The following is a 5,803-nucleotide window of genomic DNA, read 5'->3' as shown; positions in this document are numbered from 1 at the left end:
AGGCAGCCCGGAAGAAGCAAGACCCCGAACCTAGAAACCTATACAATATTAATCCTTCTGGGCTAGCCCCATCCTAGACAGGCCACGTCAAACCGTGACGGCACCTGATATGCCAGCTTGGCAGCTGAGCAGAGCAGTAGACAAAACATGAAGAAAATAATGTGTGTGAATGTTGATTATGTGGTGTGTATCTAAAAACACTGTAACACAACAATTCACATTAAGAAAAATATTATGGTTACTTTTACCGTCATAATAACATTTATCCCTGACTGCAGCCTTTCTCTGCTTTAACTAACCTTGGCCTAGCTGCAGTCTTGCAGAACTCATCAGAATAAACTGAGCATTTAACAGCCTGAGGAAGACATCCTGGGTACACTAACATTTTCTAATATAACAGATCTCTAATCACTATTTATCTTTAAGAAAATACCTAACATGTTGAAAGTTTTGCACCATTCAAATGAACGGGAAAATTTTACTTCAGCATACCTTATGAGCTATTTCAGCTATCAAAATGTTGAGCTCCTCAAGGACATTCATGCTTCTATTCAGAATGTTTCTAAACTTCATACTTTTAAAATATTTAACTTTATTTTGAAAATCTTGCCCCATGCAAATGAATGGGAGAAATTCTACTTCAGCATACTTTCAGCTGTCAAAATGTTCAGCTCTTCAAGGACATTCATGCTTCTATTCAGAGGTTTTCTAAACTTCATACTTTCAAAATATTTACCTTTATTTTGAAACGTTTGCACCATTCAAATGACTGGGGAAATTTTACTTCTGCATACTTTCAGGTATCAAAATGTTCAGCTCTTCAAGGACATTCATGCTTCTATTCAGAATTTTTCTAAACTTCATACATTAGAAATATTTAGCTTTATTTCTTTTTGTATGGACCTTGAGTCTGCTAATAAAGGATGATGATGATGATGATGATGAATGGGGAAATTCTACTCTCAGCATACTTTCAGCTATTTCAGGTATCAAAATTATCAGCTGCTCAAGGAGATTCATGCTTCTCTTCAGAATTTTTCTAATCTCATACCTTTGAAATATTTCTTTATTTTGAAAGTTTTCCCTGATTCACATGAATGGGAAAATTATACTTCAGCATACCTTCACCTATTTCAGGTATCAAAATGTTCAGCTTTTCAAGGACATTTATGCTTCTATTAACAATTTTTCAAAACATCACACTTTTAAAATATTTAGCTTTATTCTGAAAAATTTGCCCCTTTCAAATGAATGGGGAAATTCTACTTCAGCATGCTTTTCAGGTTTTTCAGGCATCAAAATGTCTCCCAGGACATTCATTCTTCGACTCAGAATTTTTATACACGCCACACTTCTGAAATATTTTGCTTTATTTTGAAAATTTCCCCCCATTCAAATTAATGGGAAAATTGTACTTCAGCATACCTTCAGGCAGATATCCCTTTCATGTCAAAATATTCAGCATTTTATTAATAAGTTCAGCAATCCTTCAGCTAGAAAAGCCATTCAGGTATCAAAATGTTCAGCTCTTCAATGCCTTCTCTACTTTATTGCATCTCATCCTTCAGATTATTCAACAAAGAACTTCAGCCATTTCTTCTCATCTTTCAGCTGTTTCAGCAATTGATTTCAGGCATTTTCAGGACGATCTTTCAGCTTATCAGCATCCACACGCATTTACGACAGGAAATGCATATCTCTAGTTTTTGTCTCATATTCACAAAGCAGGTATATTCCAAACTGAGTGATTTACACCAGTGCTCCTAGTGCCTTTACAGTTTTTCTCAGTCACTTTCATACATTTCTCGGATCAGACATAAAATTCTCAAAGTACTTGTTCAACCTCCACAACTTCTAGTCACTTGTGCACATCGTTTAAAAATTTCTCATTGTTTTTAGCAAATTTCAAATGCTTTGTTACAGTCACGCAAATGATTATGTACAATTGTCTGTTTTCTACATTGTCACTTGTTGATCACAATATATTATTTTGATTCTCTGTTGAATAGTCCGACCTCCCACAACATTTAGGCATTAGTTCATATAAGATGTCATTACATGCAAAATGGGTGAACTAGTTGTCTTGAGTATTTGTCCAGTATCCTTCTCTACAGATCTATCAGACTTTTTTTTGCAACTTTGTCTGAATTGTTGAATTGCTCTCAGATGATGTCTGACAATGGAAGGATTAGGAAATAAACAGTATCAGCTACTTGGAAGATAAAAAGAACCAGGGCTTTGTGGTATAAGGGTAGGGAGGCAAAACAAAGGAAGGGGTGGAAAGGATTTAACATAAACACGTTCCTGATGAAATAAGGGCCACACTTGTGGACCATATTGTCATTCATGGCATTACAGTGGCTGAGGGTGGCAGAAAGCAGCTGACTGTTAGGCCAATAACCATTCTGTCTAGGAGGTGTTTCCTATGTTTACATTTGTAATATTATATTTATTCTTTTGTGCTGTGTAGTGCTTTTCTGTATCACAATGACAGTAAAAACAGTACAAGTGTAAATGTGAATCTGTCCAGTCTTTTGCAATCAGTCTCCCATAAGGAGTAATGTGAAACTTTGTACTGTCGAAATTTATATGTGCTATACAGAGAAAGTGCAGCATTGTGTGTTTTCATTCATTATCTTTCATAACCTGAGCTATAGTTGACATCAGAGAATCCTTACATAGTACACTGTTATACTGATCACATGACAAAGCATTCTGACTGTTATGTTCATGAATGATAACAGGACATGTCATTGATGCACTGACATGTTCATTGACATAAGTATTTACTTTTGAGAGATAAACTAAGGATTGTAAGCAAGTGACATGCTTTTGCAGGTAATTAGTCCATTGTATGGTTCTGTTTGTATGAACTGTTTTGAGGCATGCTCTTACTGTTTTACAAATATCAAGGATGATTCAAAAAATGTATCAAAGCGACTGAGAAATGCTGTAAATAACAATTACTTATTTTAGGAGTGAGTTTCCTCCTCTGCAGTTCAGGGAGTGTGATGTGTTGTTTTTGTATGCCACAGAGTGGGAGTTATGTTAGTGTACACAGTCCCACTGTGAAGTTGCCACAGTCAGTCAGGTGGATGAGATGAGCATGGAGAGATGTGAGATTACCCACCATAGGCAGGCAGCAGCACCATAAAGAACAAATGTTGTCCAATTCTAATGACAAGACAGCGCAACTCCATTATATAACAAGGTCAGAAACAGGGCAGTGGAGGAAGGCAGACCTTCATATAGCAAATGGATTGTCTAGTTTGTAGCTACTGAGCACAGCATCTACTATGAATAGTGTATATCAATATACTGTATAAGTAACGCTATATCACTATTGTGAGAAGATGTCAGATGTACAACACAGTAGTCATAAAGATATCCTTACATACTGTCATGACTTTCAGTTCATCCTTATAATTGGACTGAAAATAAAGTTCAAATCAGTTTATACAGTACATATACAGTACACAGAGAAAAAGAGAGATACAGTAAATACATAGATAAAGAGGGGGCAGTCATTGTAGGTGCTCATCTATAATTCCAAAGATATGTTCTTTTTAAATACATTTTGTATATTTGCCCAGATTGGAGAAGATGAGAACTTGCTTGTCTCTGGTTTTGTAAATGTGTATGGTGCATACAGTTTATAGTGTATGGTGTATAAGTAGGGGATGTGAAAAGCAAACAGTACATATGTTTTTCATGTTGACAAAACCTCTCTGCACACTGTTCCATTTCCTACGCCTCAAGACAAGCCACATCTCAACATTAATTTCTTGCTGATATATGTATAATGGTCACGCAGGCAGTTTACTGGTTATCTGGCCTAGCTGTTCTTCAGTGCCATCTGTGATTGGAGCACTGCATACATTATCCCACACTAAAGGTTCTTGCTATAGTAGGTTCTGCTTTCTAAGTGGAAAACAAACTTGACAAAACAAAGGGGCTTGTCAAATGTTTCATGTAATTAAGCTGCAGAATAAATCCCTAACGTTATACAACCAACACTATTTGTTAAAAGGGGGGAAAATTACATTTGTTGGCTATTAAGCGATGGGTAGAGCACCATGTGAAAACCCAAATAGAAAAATGGCTCACCTTTTGAAAAATGTTAAAATATGCAAAATAGCTTCAATATCATTTCCTTATACAAAATGAGGAGAATGCACATTGTTGTTACGTCCGTGACCCAGACCACCCCGAGCACCTCATCTGCTGGTACGGGCTGTCACAGTAACTCCGCCCCCGCACAGGTGGGAAGGCATTCTAGGCGGCGAGGTACACCTGCTCTCAATTACCAGACTAGTACATAAGGGGAGCGTTGGTGTGTCCTTGGTGCCAGATGATCTCTTGTATTCTTGCCAGTAACCTGTCTTTGCGCTCATCACTAGGATTCCCTGTGTATGAACTGTTTTCTATGTTGTTGGACCTGATTTCAGGTAGTAATGAACTGAATGCCCTTCTTATTTTTTGAAGGGTCGCTTTCTGTTTGAACTGTTTTTGCTGTGGACTTGTGTTAAAGAACAGAGTACCCTCTGCTTGTTGGTTGCAGCCATTTTGTATTAGCACCATTTGGTGCCTGGACTGTGAACTGTTTCTTCAGGTGACACTCCTCAGGACGAGGAGACCAACTCTTGCTGGGACTGGTTGCCTGGCTCTGGATCCCAACTGTCAGCCATCCTCACACCATCCTGCTACCTGCTCTACCATCTGCTGCGAGCCTGATCCTCATCTTCTACGATGGCAGTACTGCATGTCGGACCAGTGATCTCCTGTGCCAGCTCTTACACCTCCCCTGGACTGTGTTCTATGCCTACGGCACTCACCTGCCTAGATCCAGTAAATTCTGCTACTCAGGTCGTCAGTATAACTATCAGCATTGCCATTATCTTGGCATCCCTGTTACTCATTCTCATCCTCTGCTTTTCTTTAGCCAGCTGCACCTCTCCTACAACCTCGGGTTGTATCTCTAGCAGTCCAGTCAACCCAGCACTCCCCGCTGCCCTGAGATCGGCCGATGAGACTGGTTCTGACCACTCTTCATTTCTGTAGTTATTAAAATACATTTACCTGGTCAAGCCTGAGTCTGAGTTCTGCCTTTTTGAGTCCGAACTAGCATCTCTCTCTCTCTCTCTCTCTCTCTCTGTCTCTGTGTGTGTGTATGTATACATATATATATACACACACACAGTGGGGTCAAATAAGTATTTGATACACTGCCGATTTTTCAAGTTTTCCCACTTACAAAGAATGGACAGTTCTGTAATTTTCATCGTAGGTACACCTCAACTGTGAGAGACAGAATCTACAAAAAAATCCAGTAAATCAGTTAGATTTTTATATAATTTATTTCCATTTTATTGCATGAAATAAGTATTTGATTACTACCTGTATTAATTGCACCTGTTTGAACTTGTTACCTGTATAAAATTGTAGACCTGCACAAGGCTGGGATGGGCTACAGGACAATAGGCAAACAGCTTGGTGAGAGGGCAACAACTGTTGGCGCAATTATTAGAAAATGGAAGAAACTCAAGATGACTGTCAATCTCCCTTGGACTGGGGCTCCATGCAAGATCTCGCCTCCTGGAGTATTAATGATCCTGAGAAAGGTGAGGGATCAGCCTAGAACTACATGGGAGGACCAGGTCAATAACCTGAAGAGAGCTGGGACCGCAGTCTCAACGGTTACCATTAGTAACGCACTACACCGTCATGGCTCAAAATCCTGCAGCGCACGCAAAGTCCCTCTGCTCAAGCCAGCACATGCCAAGGACCGTCTGAAATTTGCAAC

General features: G+C 39.0%; 1 protein-coding gene and 1 long non-coding RNA gene across 3 annotated transcripts in view; both read left to right on the top strand.

The window, feature by feature from the left end:
• The window catches only part of alk (ALK receptor tyrosine kinase), a 538,088-nt gene that overhangs the window by 134,160 nt on the left and 398,125 nt on the right, over nt 1-5,803 (top strand). The window lies entirely within an intron of this gene.
• On the top strand, nt 4,359-5,078 carry LOC109972828 (uncharacterized). 2 transcript variants are annotated; one of them, XR_002276743.1, is made up of 3 exons: nt 4,359-4,410; nt 4,613-4,848; nt 4,943-5,078. It is a non-coding gene; the product is annotated as an uncharacterized LOC109972828 (long non-coding RNA). The 2 variants fall into 2 exon arrangements; XR_002276744.1 differs by having other exon boundaries at nt 4,613-4,866.

Source organism: Monopterus albus, unplaced genomic scaffold, assembly GCF_001952655.1.
Source record: "Monopterus albus unplaced genomic scaffold, M_albus_1.0 scaffold270.1, whole genome shotgun sequence".
In the NCBI taxonomy this organism is placed as follows: Eukaryota; Metazoa; Chordata; class Actinopteri; order Synbranchiformes; family Synbranchidae; genus Monopterus; species Monopterus albus.
Note: the sequence above shows the minus strand (reverse complement) of the source record. Positions and strands in the feature narration are given on the sequence as shown.